This window comes from Schistocerca nitens, chromosome 5, assembly GCF_023898315.1.
Source record: "Schistocerca nitens isolate TAMUIC-IGC-003100 chromosome 5, iqSchNite1.1, whole genome shotgun sequence".
Classification (NCBI taxonomy): Eukaryota; Metazoa; Arthropoda; class Insecta; order Orthoptera; family Acrididae; genus Schistocerca; species Schistocerca nitens.
The window spans coordinates 674,438,403-674,459,564 of record NC_064618.1 but is presented as its reverse complement, the minus strand read 5'-3'; positions in this window follow the sequence as shown (position 1 = coordinate 674,459,564).

The window sequence follows — 21,162 nt, the reverse complement described above, 5'->3', positions numbered from 1 at the left end:
AAAAAGTATTTATTATATCAAAGAGGCTTTGAGATATAGCTGCTTTCAGTACTGGCTCGCAAAAAACAGTTTCTCTAGAATGTTAAACTTGTCAACGAAATGAACATAAGCAATCAATTGAGCCATTTTTATGATTACCAGTCCCTTCGTCCACTTGAAGTGCAAAATATTTGTTACACATTATATCGATTAACTGCTCGAGTAAATCGTCAAAAAGTGTTAAAGTACTTTTAGCACTTTGTCATTAGAAATCAGCAAACACTGTTGATACTATTCAGACTCTGGTGATAACACCAGAGAGAACCTACAACAGTATGCGTTTTCTTTTATTTATCAATCCCCTGCGAAATATCTCAAGAGCGTAAAAGGATCTTAGCAGCCATACTCCTCAATTTACAACCTTAGCAGTCACTTTCGTCAATTTGACAAATTGGTTCTTGGTAGACAATAAAACATTTAGTTTCCTGACGACATGTTCTTTTGGTTTTCCCGTTAATTCAAGATCTTTCTTTAACTCAGGCTTCCTGCTATCGGCAGCCGAAATGGTTCAACAGCTTACCCATTGCGGACGCTCTTAACGATTGATTATAGTTTTCGTGAAACCTAACAATAAGTAGTTCTCATCATACCTTCCCGTTTTCGCCTTTGGAGTTTCCCCCTTCCCTCCGTCAGTTGGTGGACCCCTGGTGTCTTCATGTGTGCCACTAAACAGGAACCGCTTCACAATGCAGTCAAGTCTTGCTCGGGAAATCTGAAAGATCGTAAGAAGGCGTCGAGATACACGTGTCAAAGCCTGCATTGTGCGCAGTAGTTACGGATGCAGAGTGTCCCAATGAAGCCGACAACCGGTGATCCGGCCGACGGCCGACGTCGCCCAGCTTGCGACATCATTTCAAACAACGCTAAAAGTGTGACCGCGGTTTCACTGTCGTCGATCGTGACTGGCGTTTAACAACGACATCGGGCGAAATCCAATTCGTATCAACGGTGTCTTCTTTATTCGAAGAAAAATATATTGCTATTGTTGTGGTCTTCAGTCCAGAGACTGGTTTGATGCAGCTCTCCATGCAACCCTATCCTGTGCAAGCCTCTTCATCTCCGAGTACCTACTGCAGCCTACATCCCTCTGAATCTGCTTACTGAATTCATCTCTTGGTCTCCCTTTACGATTTTTATTCCCCACGCTTCCCTCCAGTACCAAGTTGCTGATCCCTCGATGCCTCAGAATGTGTCCTACCAACGGACCCCTTCTTTTAGTCGGGTTGTACCACAATTTTTTCTTATCCCCAATTCTATTAAGCACCTCCTCATTAGTTACGTGATCTACCCATCTAATCATCAGCATTCTTCTGTAGCACCACATTGAAAAAGCTTCTGTTTTATTCTTGTCTGAACTGTTTGTCATCCATGTTTCACTTCTATCCATGGCTAAATCCCAGACGAATACTTTCAAAAATTGCTTCCAGACACTTAAATCTATACTCGATGTTAACAAATTTCTCTTCTTCAAAAACGCTTTTGTTGCCATTGCCAGTCTACATTTAATATCCTCCTTATTTCGACCATCATCAGTTTTTGTGCTTCCCAAATAGCAAAACTCATTTACCACTTGAAGTGTCTCATTTTCTAATCTAATTCCCACGGCATCACCTGATTTCATTCTACTACATTCCATTGTCCTCGATTTGCTTTTGTTGATCTTCATCTTATATCCTCCTTTCAAGATAATGTCCATTCCGTTCAACTGCTCTTCCAAGTCCTTTGCTGTCTCTGACAGAATTACAATGTCATCGGCAAACCTCAAAGTTTTATTTCTTCTCCCTGTAATTTAATTCCTGCTACAAATTTTTCTTTTGTTCCATTTACTGCTTGCTCAATATACAGATTGAATAACATCGGGGATAGGCTACTGCCCTGTCTCACTCCCTTCTCAATCACTGCTTTCCTTTCGTGCCCCTCAACTCTTATAAATGCCGTCTGGTTTCTGTACAAATTGTAAATAGCCTTTTCCCCCCTGTGTTTTAGCCCTCCACCTTTACAATTTGAAAGAGAGTATTCCAGTCAACATTGTCAAAAGCTTCCTCTAAGTCTACAAATGCTACGAATGTAGGTTTGCCTTCCCTTAACCTATCTTCTATGAGAAGTCGTAGGGTCAGTATTGCCTTGCGTGTTCCTACATCTCTCCGGAATCCAAACTGGTCTTCCCCGAGGTCAGCTTCTACCAGTTTTTCCATTCTTCTGTAAAGAATTCGTTTTAGTATTTTGCACCCGTGACTTATCAAACTGATAGTTCGGTAATTTTCACACCCGGCAGCACTTGCTTTCTTTCGAACTGGGACTATATGTCCTTCAAGAAAGTCTGAGTGTATTTCACCTGACTCATACATCTTGCTCACCAGATGGAAGAGTTTTGTCATGTTTGACTCTCCTACGGCTATCAGTAGCTCTAACGGAATGTTATCTACGCCCTGGTCGTTCTTTCGATTTAAGTCTTTCAGTGCTTTGTCTAATTCTTCAAAAGGAAAAGATAAACGTAATTCTTTATTACTAAGAACTTTATACACTGCTGGCCACCGTAAATGCAACACCCTGAAGGAAGCATCCGAATCAAGTGAAATTTACACCATGGGTTTGCAGCGATGATATATGCAACTGTTAGAATTTCAGCGCAGACGCACATCACGCGCGCCTGTGGCGCCACCTCATAGCGCCATTTAAGGCTTGGCGATTTAGACGAGTGTACGTTCGGCACGTGTGTTTACCTTGTGGTTGTTTCACAAGACCATCAGTTATGCCTCGTAGACAACAGCGAACATCTTTTAATCAAGTATCCGAGTTCGACAGAGGAAGGATAGTGGCTTACCGAGATTGTGGATTATCATACAGAGAAATCGCTAGTCGTGTTGGACGAAACCAAACAACTGTAATGCGGATATGTGACCGTTGGATGCAGAAGGGTACGACGGACCGACGTGGTCGATCGCATTCACCTCGGTGCACCACTGCACGTGCTGATAGGCAAATTGTGCGCATGGCAGTGACGGATCGCTCAGTGACATCCCGAACCATAGCACAGCACATTGCGTCTGTAACGCATCATCCAGTGTCTGCGCGTACCATTCGACGCCGTTTACAGCAGAGTGGTCAGTCCGCAAGACGTCCATTGCTTCGTCTACCATTGACGCAGAACCACAGACGTCTCCGTCGCCAATCGTGTGATGACAGACGGATGTGGACGGCAGAATGGAATGACGTTGTCTTTACTGACGAGGCACGCTTCTGTCTGCAGCACCACGATGGTCGGATTCGAGTGTGGAGACACCGTGGAGAGAGGATGCTGGACAGCTGCATTATGCACCGCCACACTGGTCTTGCACCGGGTATTATGGTATGGGGCGGTATTGGATATTACTCTCGCACGCCTCTAGTACGCATTGCCGGTACTTTAAATAGCCGGCGCTACATATCCGAGGTGCTGGAGCCAGTTGTCCTTCCTTACCTTCAGGGCTCGGCCACAGCCATATTTCAACAGGATAATGCGCGACCACACGTGGCACGCATTGTCCAAAGGTTCTTCGTCAATAACCAGATTGAATTGCTTCCCTGGCCGGCTCGCTCTCCGGATCTTTCGCCGATAGAAAACATGTGGTCCATGGTTGCTCAACGAGTGACCCAGATTACATCCCCAGTTGCCACACCAGATGATCTTTGGCAACGTGTGGAAGCTGCTTGGGCTGCTGTACCCCAGGAACACATCCAACGTCTCTTTGACTCAATGCCGAGACGTGTGGCAGCGGTGATCTCCAACAATGGCGGCTACTCTGGCTACTGATTCTGGCAGGAACCACATGTCACAGACGTCTGTAAACGTAATCATTTGATACTTGGTCAACATGTTATCTACAAAATAAATCTTGTTGTGCTACCTCTTGTCTATCTTGGTGTTGCATTTACGGTGGCCAGCAGTGTATTTCTTTTTTAGTATGCTGCCCCTCCTTGAACTTTTCGTCCTGCCCCCCAACTTTCCTGACCTTCATGGTGGTCGCGCCCTGCAGTTTGAGAACCACTAGACTAGTATTTTGATAGTTACTAGTTCACGTTACAATACTGAAGATTGTTCTTGAAAGATACGGAACGTTTGCTAAAAATAGTAACACATTAAATGATAGTGTTAAATGAGAGTGCCTACAAGATTTATTCAAGACATTTTTAAAACTTTTTCGCAATCGTGTCGGTGTCACGCTACGAAATAATTTTTTATTTAATTTTTTTCCTACTGTTGTATTCTTCCAAAAGTATTAAAACTGTTAGCTGTTCGGCGCGCACGCATTGTTCCTACCATCATAGATATATACATTATCTGTCGCATTTACATCATGTGAAGCTCGCGTGAACTTGTTTAACAGAGCATGTTGCTTACACAGCCGGAAGCGTCCGGACGATGTGATGGCGCAACGAACAAACAAACGACGGTGCTCGCAGAACGCGTCGTTATCGCGCCGTGCAAGCTTCTGGGGGCGCGGAGGCGCGAATTTTCACGCTGCTCCTCTGATCCGATTATGCGTTCGTGCGAGAGAGCGGCCGCCGTCGATCGCTCGTCGGTAGGGCGGCCATTAACTGGGATGAAGATTGGAAGCAAACTTACGGCTGTTGCCATCGTTTCGTAATGCTTCTCCAGATACTCACTTTGGTGCGCAGGTCTCTCATGCCAGCGAATGCCGTAGGACCCAGCGGAACATTCCGGTAAGAAGAAATGTTGGTGAACGAAAGGCGTTATCGGCACAGCATTGTCGACATATAAAGACGTGCAGCAATGCGTTGTAAGTGATGAATAAATTCATGTGGTGCAACACTTCAGTTCTTTACACTGCAAATTATGCGAATCAGTATTTTGGGTAAGTGATTCTTGTGTTTGCGACCCGTTTACATCACACACAGAACACGGGGTAAGGTGAGAATATGAACAAAAATAAACACATCAATTTTCGTACAAAAATGGTTCAAATGGCTCTGAGCACTGTGGGCTTAACTTCAGAGGTCACCAGTCCCCTAGAACTCAGAACTACTTAAACCTAACTAACTTAAGGACATCACACACATCCATGCCCGAGGCAGGATTCGAACCTGCGACTGTAGCGGTCGCGCGGCTCCTGACTGTAGCGCCTAGAATCACTCGGCCACCCCGGCCTGCAATTTTCATACATTATAAGTCGTTCTGAGTGAAGCTTAAACTGAGTAGACAGCTATTAGTCATGATGTTAACTGGAACTGTGGAATTCTCTCTTTTACAATGTAGCACACTTTGAAATAAAATGTATGAGGAAAATTACGGTTTAACGAGATCATTAGAGACGGAGCAGGAACTCGATTTGGGCAAGAAAAAGGGGTTAAAGAAAGAAACCATGCCAGTCACTGTCTTAAGCGGTTTACGGAAGTCACGGAAAACCTAAATCTGGATGGCTGGCAGGGAGCTGGCCGCTATGGCCGAGCGGTTCTAGGCGTTTCAGTCCGGAACCGTACTGCTGCTACGGTCGCAGGTTCGAATCCTGCCTCGGATATGCAAATGTGTGGTGTCCTTAGGTTAGATAGGTTTAAGTAGTTCTAAGCTAGGGGACTGATGACCTCAGCTGTTAAGTTTCATAGTGCTTAGCGCCATTTGAACCGTTTTGAGATGGCAGGGAATTTGAACTATCATCCTCATGAATGTTACTTCAGTCTCTCAACAACGCGTCAGTGCGTCGCCTCGATATTTACTCTGAGTACCTAAATCAGGATGGCCGGACGTGGGTTTGAACCGCCGTCCTCCGGATTGCGAGTGCAATGTGCTAACCAATGCGCCACCTCGCTCGGCCTCGATGAGGTTCGGTTTGGCTTACAGCTTTAATCTATCCATGGTGTTAAACTCATTCAGAAATCAAAATGTTGACTGGAACCAACGTCTAAAACACATTCGCCCAACAACTTTTGTACGAATACGGTAGTTCCAGTCAAAACCCGCATAAAATATTTTTGCGGCTGTATCGGTTTTAACAGGACTGCCGTTTACAACATCGCATGGAATGATGACTGTGGTAAGTCTGCTTCACAATATGTCCAACTTCGTCACTTATGGGTGCTTCCTAATTATCTAATGGGCTGTTGTGAGTAACTGACACGTGGAAACCGATGGCGCCACAGAAATATATTACGTGGGCTTTAACTGTAATAAACTTTACTGTTCTTGCACTGTAACCAAGCACTCAGACCTAAAGATGGGTATGTTCACCTTCGTCAACCTATAACTGTAACTGTAATAAATAATCGCTTTTAAAAAGTAATATCTATTAATTTACTCTCATCACCAACATTTCAAACCTTATTAGTTTCGAATAGGAGGCTTTGAAAATTACCTTGAGAAGATCATACACTAATATTTTCTCTTTGGAATGGTACTGTCATCTCTTAGCGTACGTGCGGTTTCTCCTGAAACGCTCCTTATATTGAACATTTACACTAGGTCTGAACTACCAATAACACTCCCAGTCCAATGATATTACATTGTTTGCGAGATAAGAGCGAGAGGAAGTAATTGATCGAGTAGGTAGTAAGGTTATTTTTCTTCTGTTTTAAGTTTAAATGCAGACTTTCCCGGTGATGAACTGTGCTTGACAACGTCGAGACCTAAGAGCCGTTTAAAGTGCAAGTAATTTTCTATACAGTTTTCTTTTTAGGACAACGTACTGTGGCAAATATTTGTAGCAAGCGGATTCCAACCCTCAAGTGTTACTATAGAAGGTCTTCAGAGTGACCTTCTAGAGTTGCCATGACCTCTTTATTGGACACAAAAAAAACTTCCAACCACAGTTTTGTTTTAGGCATGGAACAGATGAAAGACGATTCTGATATACCATGCGACTTCTTCCACACATCACATGGTCACTTGCATATTGCACTTGAGAAGTTATCTAACCTACTTCCTGAACACAGTTGTTAACATGGTACAACTGATTTACGGGATTATTGTGCGGTATCAACATACAATGTTTTCGAAAATAAGGCTGTTAGGTTATAGAGTGAAATACACACCGCTGAATAAAACAACCGCATCGTAAATTTAGCCTAACCAGCTTCGTGTAATGTTATCGTCAGGCAGGGTTGTTTCACAGTGCAGCACATTTTCAGGTCGTTGAGAGCGGATGCCGCTACAGGGTATTAGCGCTAATCCGGGGAGCCCGATTTGTAACGTGGTGCTAACTAGAGGCAGGGGAGGTTGTGTACCTCACCGCTGATAAACAGCTCCTCGTTCAAAGCCCCAAAAGCACGAACGCTAACGAGATCTTTTCTTGGAAATGTTCCACAGCCAAGCAGACACGAGTCTATTAGGGCTACAACTTTGCTTCCGCCCTTTTTTTCCTTTTTTATTTTGAAAAACATACAAAAATTTACGATTCGAAGTATTGGACCATCGCTGGCCACTACTTTCTTCCACCTTTCAGGCAGCATGCAGATCAGACGACGGAAGAACTGGGTGTCTTTTGATATGAATCGATCCGATTCTGCACGTATTCGTATGATCGGAAGTGCTACTCAGCCAGGCATTGTGCCATTGATCGAAATAGGCGGTTGGCGGAGGGAGCAATGGGGAATACGGCTTCCCATTTCAACGTTTCCAAATATGTTTTGACGGGTTTTCCGACATGAGGTCGTGCATTGTCGTGCTGGAAAATCACCTTTTCGTGTCTACCGCTGTCTTGTGGCCATTTGGCTTACAGTGCTCGGCCCAAACGGTTCAGTTTCTTTCGATAACGGTCTCCGGTAATTGTTTCCAACGATTTCAGTAGCTTCGAAAACCATTCCTCTTCCATCATCATACTGGTCTTTGGTGTCAAAATCACCGAATTTGAAGTGTTGAAACTATTACCTGCACGTTCTTTCACAAATATGTGCACCTCCATAGGTGTTATCCAGCATTTTGTGAGCCTCAGCCGCATATTTCATCGTGTTAAATCGGGAAATTCAAACTTCCTGCAAATGACGAGAACTGGCCTCATAAGTTAAGATGCAATCACAAATCGACTAATATTTCAATGGCGTTGTGTTTACAAATGCCTTAGCTTGTTGTATGACACTTACGACCTACGGCCTGCATCACCACTTGTCGCTACTGCCATCTATTGCAAAATAGCGGAAGCAAAGTTGTAGACGTAATAGAAAAATGGTACATTTTGTAACAATTGGTAATAACATAACAGGTGCCTCTGTTAGGTCTAATAGAGTTCAACTTCAGAGCTTCCGAGTTCGATACCAAGTTAGGCTTGGAATTCATTGTCTGTATCGTGTACTGCTACCGTTGTACTAGCCTCTAGTAATCAGTTCCATGTTTGAAAAATATCGATGAGCATAAGTTGGTTTCCTCATTCTTCGCTGCGATCGGAGCAAGGCAAGACCATCCTCCATCGAAAATGCTATGTTTACCTGCGACACAAATTTCAGAAGACGAAAATCGAATGTCAGAAACAGATTTTATCTGATAAGTGTCCGTGTTAAAATTTGAATAGTTTTTGCTAGCCGATCAAATATTGGTTTTACGATCGTCATCTATATTCCGTAAATGGCACCTGAAAATCTACAATTTCAGTCCCTGGCATAGTCAGCGTAAAGACAGCATAAATTAAATAAAATACAGGAAGTGGACAGCTTCTTCGGCACAATAATTCTGTTTCTTCATTGCTACACAAAAATCTCCCTTCAGATAAGCAGAAGTTTTTAAAAGTAAAAACGAACTTGATAATGCCATTCGTTTCAAATACTGTAGACCGTCTATAATGGAGAGAATATCGGCTGTAGTAGAGGAAATTTGGCAGTTAGAATCACATTTTCTGAGTCGACATTGCAGTGTTTGCATCACCAACCAAAAGCGGCACTGGGTCATCGGTATACAGTACCTAAACTTGAAAGCCCCATGCAGATTTAATGAATGACACATACTGTTTTGAGAACACTAATTTGTTCAATGAAGCATCCTTTATTAATCTGGCGAGACTATACACTGTAAATATTAAAGCCTCAAGTTTATTAGGACCTACCTGGCACAGATGGAGTGTTGACAACTACGATATCTGTGTTTGTCTTGCTGGTGCTTGTTGCCATTAGCATACGTCAAACATCAGCCTGACATGCCCTACTAATTTTGCTACATCTCTGAGAGCAACACAGAGGCCGACCAGATGGAATCCGGGGTTGCAAGTGGCACTGCTGCGCTACCGTGTAAGCATCAAATGGGGCTATCCGATGTGAGCGTCATGGGCCACGACCCTCGTGAATTCCTTCGCCCCTCCCTGCCAGACGCGATGTGAGCTACACGGGCCATGCCCCTCGTGAATTCCCCCCCCCCCCCCTCCAGACGGTTCACAGCTCTATTGTGAGTGAGTACATTGAGCACGGGGCCGCAATATGTTGATCCTGCCCGGGCATGGATGTGTGTGATGTCCTTAGGTTAGTTAGGTTTAAGTAGTTCTAAGTTCTAGGGGACTTATGACCACAGCAGTTGAGTCCCATAGTGCTGAGAGCCATTTGAACCATTTGAACCGCAATATGTTGCAGCACTTCATCATTTCATTGCTGCATGTTATGGTTTGTATGTTTTGACAGACTTCATCTCCAGGGCAGATTCCCTGTTAAAATATAGCTTGCCTGTAGGACATCGATTATGCTTTTCCATATTTTTCTTATTTAAACCATGTATTTCATCTTTCTCTGTCTCCTCACCTTCTCTCTCTCTCTCTCTCCCTCCCTTTCTTTTTGTTTTAAAGAAAACAATAGTGTGGACCACGCGGAGGAGGTCGCCCAGTGGTAGCCAGTATATGTTGGTGTCATCAGATACCTGTACTGTGGTAGAAGCGTGACTATGTAGGGAACAATATATTTATTGGGCAAGCCGTTAGCTCCCCCACACATGCTGAGGAGTAAGTTCCTTTCCATTTGGGAAGGCACTGAGCTTCGGGGCCATGGACCTCAAGCTAAGGGTCCATTTCCCTAGCACAGTGGTGCCTGTGGGAGTGCCCTCATCCAGAGTAGGCGGTATCATGGCAGATATAAAACATCCAGCTCTGAGTGTTTTCTGTTTCAACAAATTGGTATGAACTTGTCACCATGACACTCTGTCAGAGCTTTAACAGGGTACAGGGTTTAATTTATAGCTCGGACTTAGCTTATCAGGTGTGTAGAGTTACCAAAATATTTACCAGTATTTAAAAGGCCATCTCATTAGTATGGGGAAGACTGAGTTTAGCACTTGGTGAAACTTTCTACTTCTGACACCTGTGTAAACCTACCATATTAACAGCCAGAGGGCTCCACTGCCTGTAGCCGGATTCGAACGTGGGTATTCTTCTGGGAGTGAGGAACAAGAAGGTGAGGGGGTGTCCACTGATGGCTCCAGATGACAGAATAACAACATTTATTGACGAACTACAATACACTGGTTGTGGGCCCTCTGGGCCAGGTTTGCTCCCACTCGTAATATTCTCGGCGACGACGCTGACACAGGCTCTGCTACACATCAACGCCTCATGACGGACGATGATGACAAGCTCGTTTCTGGTCCTTAAATATGGATTTCCGCTGCTGATGTCTGCGGTTCTTCTTCACCAGTAGGTCGGTGGGACACACTGGTGTTGCTCGGCTGGCGTAACTGACCCAATTACAACACGCGGTGTTGATACCCCAGCGTGCAGCGAGTTGTTTCTCGTCACGTCCTCCGCTGGCCGGTGATACAACATTCTCCTTTGTGTTGATTAACTCGGCACTCCGCCGATCCACTTGAGTCACGGTACCTTAACACTGTAACACATAGACGACTTCTGGCTCCCAAGGTTCCTTCGCATTCTAACTAACTTCTTTCCTGTAAAACTCCAACATGTAACTAACTTAATCGCTGTATTCATTCGACACTATACAAAACGTTAGACAGCATTATTTACAAGACAAACTTCACAAACATATCTTTAACAAATTAAAAAACCAAACAATTTGCAAATGACTTCACAAAAAATAATAAATCAAAACTGAATATGAATGAAGCTTGGAATACATGGACCTCTATAATGTCTGCCAAATATTAAGATAACCAACACCTGGTGTGGTGATAAAATTAACTAGCACCAGAAAGGATCGGGAGGGAACACCACGAGAAAGATACAGCGTAGTTAAAAATCTGTCAAAAATTGCACTATGTGAATGAAGGGTAGCATCAGTCATGCTATACAACCATCATAGCAATTTTCAAGTAATGAGCCAAATACATTGTTTAGGCTAGAAACCTGTCCACATGCAGACGCACAGAAAACACTAGTCGACCACTCTGCTATTGCTGATTACTCGAGAAAGGCCAACGAAGCTGTCAGTAGTGGGACAAAGCCGATTGTGGTGCATTTTATTTGTGACGACTGCATACGTTCAGGTGCAAGCACACGATCTGGGAAAATTATACCCCTTCTACCATCCCTTAACCTGTTGATATGCTGATTTATGAGCCTCTAGGGTTGATTTATGACTCCCTGGGGATAGTCTGTCTTTATGAGAAATCCCCCAACCCTCCTGCTCTTCCTCCTCTTCCCCCAGCTCTCTGGGAAAAGGTATGCCGATCCTTGGACACTTTTTCTTGCACCCTCTCTACAGTTCAATTCTGAGCCATTTTTCCCCCTCCTGGGAAATTTCCCCAGCCCTCCCCACTCGTCCCCACTTCCCTTTCCCCACTTCCCCTCTCCTCCCCCACTTGTGAATTGGCAGGAAAAACGCTGGAGAGGAAGGTTCTGTCTTTATTTTTGGTGGGAAATGTTTTCAGTTGATGAGATGTTGGTGTTGAACAGAGAGACGTTTAATATGTGTATTACCTGCAAGCATACAGATGATGACTGCGTCCATAGCCTCTTACATGAGGAAGGGAAGGAGGTGGTAATGGACAAGAGTACGGGGAATACCTTTCAACAAATAATGGTTTTCGGTGGGATGGACTGAGGGTGAACTGTGCCAATTGTGAGATTGCAAAGAATCCACTGTCAGAGATTGCACTGTCAACTTCGTGGTGAGTGTGAGATCACACTACACACAGAGAAACTACTGTCAGGGGCCACACAGTCCGATGGTCTCTCTCTCTCTCTCTCTCTCTCTCTCTCTCCCTCTCTCCCTCTCTCTCACTCACTCACTCACTCTTTCTCTCTCTCTCTCTCTGTCAGGTGGTTACTTCTTTTAGTTTTTCAACAATTTTGCAAGACACATGGTAGAAAAATAGAAGCTCTGGAATATGTACATCAAGTAGATAGCTAGAACACTCACCACCAGCTTACAATGAGTCTTCTTTATTATAAAACGTATATTCAACGTTTGAGAATCACAGTCATACAGTCTGCCAATTGACTTATAAAATTTCCACCACAAATAGATCATAGTGGTAAATAGTGCATATCCACCCTCCTCCATGACCTGCCCTACTCATCACAACCAAAATGTTTGCATCTTACACTGAACATATCTAGCCAAAAAACATTCTGATCGCACATACTCATGATTGCAAAGCACACTGCCTACTGACTGCAGTAGTTCTGGGAGCTGTGGCCACACCAGCCAGTGGAGGACTTGAGGCCTGAACCCGCATCAACCTCACTGGCAGATGGGTGCCCATCTCCTGGTATCAACACACTGGCTGTACTTGATGCTCAGAGACCAGAGAGACTGTCACCACGACCGCCCAGCCATCAACTGATCATTTTACGTAGGGAGAATAATCGTCCAGCGCAAATACTGACCATCTAGAATCTTCTCAAATTCCCATGTAAAAACCCAACACATATGTTTGCTCTTGTTGCTGCTCAACCAGCATACTGTTTAGAACAAACGCTTCAGTACCACTTCTCCAACTCACGAATTATATCTGTGGTACTCCCGCCCATGCTTTCATCCACCCAATGGCCCATCATTGATATGAAGTTGATTGACTAATTATTTAAACTGATCATGAGAGTCCATTTGTATGGTGACTAATTGTTTTCTCCAGTCGGATCACACTCGCCAGGTAGCCATTACAAATGCTTCTGTGATATCTCTGTGAGCTTCCCACAGGCTAGGTAGTCACTTCCTCTGATAACAAATTAGGTGATATCCATCATCAGATAGCTGAAGACATCCAACGCTAATTACATTCTGCCTGTTGGTTGTCTTGTCATGGTGGTTGAAGTAAGTCGTATAGAATTTCAGTTTACTGCTCCCTGACCAATACTGCTGAGATCTGTCGGTCTTTGGGGACACAAGGACTTTTCACTCTCTTCTCCATCCCTGCAACACCTCCACCCCCATCGTGGCCTCTGCCACCAGACTGCAAGTGAACAGCTGCCACCACTGTCACTGGTCGCGAACCTCTACCTGCATGTCGGGGCTGTACCACTCCCAGCCAACAAGCCACTGCTTGCTGTGCCAGAGAAATGTCAATGATTCCACACTCGCAAAAGTTGTCCTATCCTTCTGAGAAGGATTAGGAGCCTAAATGTCGCTGGGCTAAGTACCAAGATGTTGAACAACGTGCTTCCTCTCATCTCATCTGCAAATCGAAACATTCTGAGATGTGTTTTCGAAATATGCCGTAAAGGCTGACCCAGTGAACAATAACAAAATATTTGTCTATAGTCCACACCATCCCAAGTATGTATGATCCTACAGACCTGAGTTTCCCTCAGAATACAGCCCTTTAGAAGCGTTTCTATTGGCTCCTGACAAAGTAGCTGGTTATGTTGTCTAGAACTCAAATGGGAGTCCCTGGAGGGAAGGCGATGTTCTTTTTGAGAAAAACTATTAAGAAAATTTAGAGAACCGATGTCTGAAGCTGACTTCAGAAGGATTCCACTGCCGACAAAATACATTTCACTCAAGAATCGTGAAGATACCAGAAATTAGCTCTCATATGGATGCATACAGAGAGTCGTTGCCCTCGCTCTATTTGTGAGTGGAATAGGGAAGCAAATGACTAGTACAGGCTGCCCTTTGCCACGCACTGTATGATGACTTGCGAAGTACGGAAGTAGATTCAAATTCAATCTACATAGCCGGCCGAAGTGGCCGTGCGGTTAAAGGCGCTGCAGCCTGGAACCGCGAGACCGCTACGGTCGCAGGTTCGAATCCTGCCTCGGGCATGGATGTTTGTGATGTCATTAGGTTAGTTAGGTTTAACTAGTTCTAAGTTCTAGGGGACTAATGACCTCAGCAGTTGAGTCCCATAGTGCTCAGAACCATTTGAATCAATCTACATATTAAGATGTCAGTCCATTCATTTATAGACACACAAAAATCCTGAAAGAATATTGTCTCTTACTTATCGAGAAAACGAAAGACATGACTTCTGCTGCTGATTGTCTTTCGGTAAAAATCTTCGTTTTAACACTTCATTTTCTTATTGCAGCCACTTCATGAGACGTATGTGAGAGGTTGTAATATGTTTGCCCACGACACAAATGGTATCGTCTGCAAGTTACAACGATCTAGGGTTGATGCACTGCAAGGAGGGTTTAAAAATGGCTCTGAGCATTATGGGACTTAACATCTGAGATCATCAGCCCCCTAGAACTTAGAACTACTTAAAACTAACTAACCTAAGGACATCACACACATCCATGAACGAGACAGCATTCGAACCTGCGACCGTAGCAGTCGCGCGGTTCCAGACTGAAGCGCCTAGAACCGCTCGGCCACCGCGGCCGGCCTGCAAGGAGGGGCAAGAAGCGGCGGTATGTGCCAGAGACCACTGTATAAAGCCACCTGACACAGTGTACTAATGTGCTCTCTGTGACGCTATTCGTTATAAGTCGTATCAGATCTGTTACAACGATTCAGCTATACTGTTTGTATTTCTCGTTGGGAACTCTGCGACTGGCGTACGGCGACTTTTGCATCTCTTTCTGGTTTTCCGTATGACGCTTTCGTCGTTTTCTGAAACAGTTCGCCTGCGAAGCCGGCTTTAACGACCACGGTGTTCGCAGTGTTACAGCTCAAGCTCTCAAATCCAAATGTTTTATTATATGTTCCTGTGCATCAGAAAAAAACTCCACATTAGTTATTACCAAGATTACAAGATCTATTTCAAGGACCTGAAGTATCAAGTGCCCCCTTGAAATTTACGCGCCTGTTCCTCTCAGTTCTTCAGAAATATCGAAGTCCTACCCTCATTTGCAACAACAGTTCTAAAACATGAACAGGACAGGATATAATTTCATGTCTACCGCTGTCCAGAAACAACGTATATTACTGCTGAGTTGATAGCCACTAACGGTTCTAGGCGCTCAGCCCGGAACCGCGCGACTGCTACGGTCGCAGGTTCGAATACTGCCTCGGGCATGGATGTGTGTGATGTCCTTAGGTTAGTTAGGTTTAAGTAGTTCTAAGTTCTAGGAGACTGATGACCACAGATGTTAAGTCCCATAGTGCTCAGAGCCATTTGATAGCCACTAACAGAGACCTGTGTTTGGTAAACAGAACTCCCTTGACGGCGTTTTACTCGGTATGCAAGCGGCAGTGTTACATACCTACTACGTTCCAAACCTCAGGATTTTCCGGTCTCATACCTCGGATTCTATTGGTGATAAAAAGATAGGGTCAAGTATTTTGGATAGCCCTTGGGCTGGGGACCATTGTTATCCTCAACAGAAGGATACTCTCGGTGCCGCTGTACTAAAGCACAGGAGCCTCCTGCTTAGGAAAATGGAGCAAACTTTTTATTTTTATTTTTTAATTTTTTTTTAATTCGATATGGTCTACCGTTGGATTGACGGGACTTATGGAGGCGCCATTCAGTGGCAGTTCCTCGGAAAACGATAAGGAAAGGGTTTTTTACTATATTTTCACCGTCACCCAGCCGAGGGTTGCAAGAAGGCTACGAACAGCAAATTGCTGAAATTCTTACGATTTATTTCGAACATATAGAGATTCAAAGTAACCCCACTTCCACACGTGACATCCGGTACTAGGCGAAATCTAAATAATAAATAACCGCAATAGTTTGCTCAAATTTTAACAGTATATTCTCAAGCCATATATGTAGAAGAGACATCTCCCCGATTTCAAAATTCTTATCCGTTATCGAGAAACACCCCAAAAAATTATTTTTTGAGTACCAACACACAGTCGCAGATTCCGAGACGGCTATGCGAAGCAAATGGCTGTAATTTTTACTATGTATTCCGGAGATTCTTCATATCTGTATCCATTTTCAAGATACAGAATTTCAAAGTTCCACTACTTGTACAAGTAAAATACGCACATAAAATCCGGTGTGAGGTCAAACCGTAATTTATAAAATGGCAGCACGGAGAAATATGCTGTGAAGTAATTCAGTTATCATCTAGGAACCCCACGTTGTAATACTGAAGCGCATGCAAATCCTTTTTTTTTACGTAAAGCCTGGTCTGAGGTGTGAAATTATTTTTGCGTTATTTCAATTTCACATCTGAACTATCTAAATTTTAGTGACCGATAAATTTCTTTACACATGTGTTACAGGGAATCAGCGGAAAAATTTGTCTATCGGAATACAGATATGATCCCGGTTACTTTAAAAGTCTGTGAGTGAAAACTATGGTACCAGCTGCTACAGTCTACCTTCCTCCGCACCTCTAAAATTTTCCGAAAAATTTTGGTTCAAATGGCTCTGAGCAGTATGGGACTTAACTTCTGAGGTCATCAGTCCCCTAGAACTTAGAACTACTTAAACCTAACTAACCTAAGGACATCACATACATCCATGCCCGTGGCAGGATTCGAACCTGCGACCGTAGCGGTCGCGCGGTTCCAGACTGTAACGCCTAGAACCGCTCGGCCACCCCGGCTGGCCCAAAAATTTTGGTATGCGAACACATTCGCGCTTTCTCATTGTTAGATAGAAGAAGACAGTGGCAGTGGCAAAGAGACGTAAAAGTAATAACTACTGGAAGACAGTAGACGGTGGTTGTGTTATCCAAGGAGAGAAAGAGACAATGACAGCGAGAGAGAGCGAGAGGAACACAGTTGCAGTGGAACATACACTAAGGAGCTAAAGAAACTGGTTCACCTGCTTCATATGGTGTAAGAACCCCGCGAGCTCGCAGAAGTGCCGCAACACAACGTGACATGGACTCGACTATTGTCTGAAGAAGTGAAGAGGGAATTGATACCATGAATCCTGCAGGGCTGCCCATAAATCCGTAAGAATACGACGGGGTGGACACCTCTTCTGAAGAGCACGTTGCAAGGCATCCCATATATTCTAAATAATGCTCTTGTCTGGGCAGTTTGGTGGCCAGCGAAAATGTTTAAACTCAGGACAGTGCTCCTAGAGCCACTCTGTAGCAATTCTGGACGTGTGGAGTGTCGCACTGTCCTGCTGGAATTGCCCAACTCCGTCGGAATGCACAATGGACATGAATGGATGCAGGTGATTAGATAGGTTGTTTACGTGCGTGTCATCTGTTAAAGTCGTTTCTAGACGTGTTAGGAGTCCCATATCACTCCAGCTGCACACGCCCCACACCATTACAGAGCCTCCACTAGCCTGAACAATCCCCTGCTGACATGTAGGGTCCATGGATTCATTAGGCTGCCTTTATACACGTACACGTCCATCCGCTGGATACAATTTGAAACGTGACTCGTCTCACCATGCAACATGTTTCTAGTTATCAACAGTCCAATGTCGGTGTGGACGGGCCCAGGCGAGGCGTAAAGTCGTGCAGTCATGAAAGGTACACGAGTGGGCCTTCGGCTCCGAAAGCCTATATCGATAATGTTCGGTTGAATGGTTCGCACGCTGACACTCGTTGATGGCCCAACATTGAAACCTGCAGCAATTTGCGGAGGGGTTTCACTTCTGTGACGTTGAACGATTATCTTCAGTCGTCGTAGGTCCTCTTCTTGCAGGATCTTTTTCCGGCTGCATCGATGTGTGAGATCTGATGTTTTGTCGGGTTCCTGACATTCACGTTACATTTCTGAAACGGTCGTATGGGAGAATCCCTACTTCATCGTTACTTCAGAGATGCTGTGTCTGATCGCTCGTGCGCCTACTGCAACACCACGTTCAAACTCACTTAAATCTTGACAGCGTGCCATTGTAGCAGGAGTAACCGCGCAAGACACTTGTTGTCTCATATAGGTGTTGACAACCGCAACGCCCTGTTCTACCTGTTTCCGTACCTCTGCAGTTGAATACACATGCCTATGCTAGTTTCTTTGGTGCTTCAGTGTAGTTGACGGTGAAAGAACGGTGCTATAAAAAGAGTGAAGGAGATAGTGGCAGGGGAGAGGAATGAAATAAAGAGAAAGAGAAAGTGGAAATCGATCGGAGAGAGGCAGTGATAATGTGAGGGGACAATGATGATGATGTTTGGCTTGTGGGGCGCTCACCTGAGTTGTCATCAGCGCCCATACCAAGTCCCAATTTTTTCACAGTCCAATTTTTTATACTGTCCACTCTAGGCACTGTCACGATTGATGAGGATGATGATGAAATGATGAGGACAACACGAACATGGGCCGAGAAAATTCCCAACTCAGATGGGGATCGAACCCAGGACCCCGTGATCCAAAAGTAGCGACGCTAGTCGCTAGACTACGAGCTGCGGACAGAGGGGACAATGTATATGACAATAACAATGAGGAAGAGAGACGTAGTAACAGTGAGAACTGACAACAGCATTAGGAAGGAAGGAATGAGATATTAAAAACCCGCCAGGATAGCCGAGAGCGCTAACGCGCTGCTTCCTGGACTCGGGTAGGCGCGCCGGCCCCGAATCGAATCCACCCGGCGGATTAACGGCGACGACCTGTGTGTCGACCAGCCTGGATGTGGTTTTTAGGCGGTTTTCCACATCCTACTAGGTCAATACCGGGCTGGTCCTCACGTCCCGCCTCAGTTACATGTCTCGCAGACATTTGACACACATTCACACTATTTCACGATTTACACTAGACGCAGGCAGCTGGGGTACACTAATTCCGTCCTGTGGGGTATGGGGTGGCGGCAGGGAGGCATCCGGCCACCCTTACCATTAACCATGCTACATCCGTCCTTAACCCTGCCAACCCTGCGTGCGATGCGGGATAAAGGCAGTACCGAAAGAAAGAATGAGATATTAAGAGTAAGACAGAGCAAGAGGGTGAGAGTGACAGCTAGAGTACACTTTAGTAGTGAGCCAGAACGAAGGGGGCTATGGCTGTGACGCAGAAGACAACAGAGACACACAAAGATAAAATGATTATGACTTGGGCTGAATGTATGAGTGAGAAAGGCGACTGGGAGTGGATTGGTATGAGAGCATTACAGTGATGGTCTAGTGAGTATGAAAATTTTTAAAGGTGCTGATAAAGTAGAAAGAGGCCTCTGGCACCCCACTTTTCAATCTGAGTCGGTTAAAGTAAAAATGAACGTATTCTCATTTTTTGTGCTCCCTTAGAGGCATTTTTCCGTTGGTTTGTATTATTCTTCAGGCTATTGATTATGTTGTTATCACGCTGTGATATCTTCCATAGCTACCTTTAGTTGGAAAGTGTTAATGATCTCTCCATTGACTAAAGATTCCGAATTAGTCCCACATTCGGATCTCTAGTAGATGTCTATCAAGGTGCAGGTGGTAAAAAGAAAAAGATGGAATAACCAATGGAGAGGTAATAGTCTACGACTCGGAGCACGAAATGTATAATTTTGAACGTAAAAGGAAAGCTAAAAAATCTGAAGAAATGTAAAGGCTCAATCTAGATACGGTGGTGGACATTGAAGTGAAATGGAAAGACATAAATTATTTCCTGTGAGATGAATACAGGGTAATATCAACAGCAGTACAAAACGGCGTAATAGAAGTAGAATTCGTTACGAATAGAAAAAGAAAAGTAGGGCGGAGAGTGAACTACAGTTAACAGTTCAGTGGTAGGTTTGTCCTCATTAGATTCGACAGGACACCAACGCCGACAACTATAGTTGCGATATTCGTCCTGACTTCGCAAGCAGAAGACGAGGTGTATGAGGATATTAAACAGGTAATGCAATGTGTAAAGGGAGACGAAAATCTAATAATTTTGTGGTTTGGAACGTGGTTGTAGCGTAAGGAATAGAAGAGAGGATTCTGGGGGAGTATGGTCTTGGCAGTGGGAATGGGAAACGAGAATAATTAAATTCTGCAATAAATTTCAGATGTTAACAGCGCAATCTCTATTCAGGAATCACAGGAGGAGGAGGTATAGTTGGAAAGAGGCGGGGATATGGAAAGACTCCAGCTGGATTACATCGTAATTGGAGAAAGATTCCGAAATCAGACACTGGATTGTCAAGCGAACTCAGAAGCAGATATAGATTCAAATCACAATTTAATAATGATAAGAGTAGACTAAAGGCTAAGGGAATCGACCGGAAGAATCAATGTGGGTAGAAGTGAATAATGAAGTACAGAGGAATGATGAGACGTGTTTGAAATTCAGTGAAGATGTGGATACTGTGAAAAGAGGTCCCACAGAAGGCGGCATGGTTGAAGTGAATCGAACATCTCTAAAAAAAAGGACAATTACAGACGTTGGACAGGTATAAGGATGGTAAGTGCGAAGAATCCTTGGGTAGAAGATAACTCCATCGATGGACGAAGGAAGAAAGTACGAAAATGTTCATGGAAAGACAGGAATCCAGCAACAAAATGCAATACATATTAATGCTGGGCAGCCAAGGCGAAACAGCTGTAGGAAAAATTTGAAGTAATCGAAAAGAAATTATCGTTGAAAGCACTTACATCATAGAAAAGTAGGAACAATCTTCGGTAAAATTAAAACTATACGTGATAATATTAAGGGTGCAATGAGAATTCAACTGTTAAACGCACAAGAAAACGCGAATAAGTGGAAATAGTACATTGAAATCTTGTATGAGGGGAAGAACTTGTCTGGCGACTTGATACAAGAAGAAATTCACATCGAAAAGGAAAACTTCGGAGATACAGGACTGGAGTTACTACTAAAAATAGCTACGGAAGATTTGAGATCAAATACGGCTGAACAGAAGGATAACAATACACCGCAATGTCTAAAATCACTAAATCACTAGGGGAAATAGCAACCAAGCAACTATTTAAGTTTCGACCATACCATGCGGTTTGAAGCATTGTCTACTTGCGGTCGTTGTCTTTA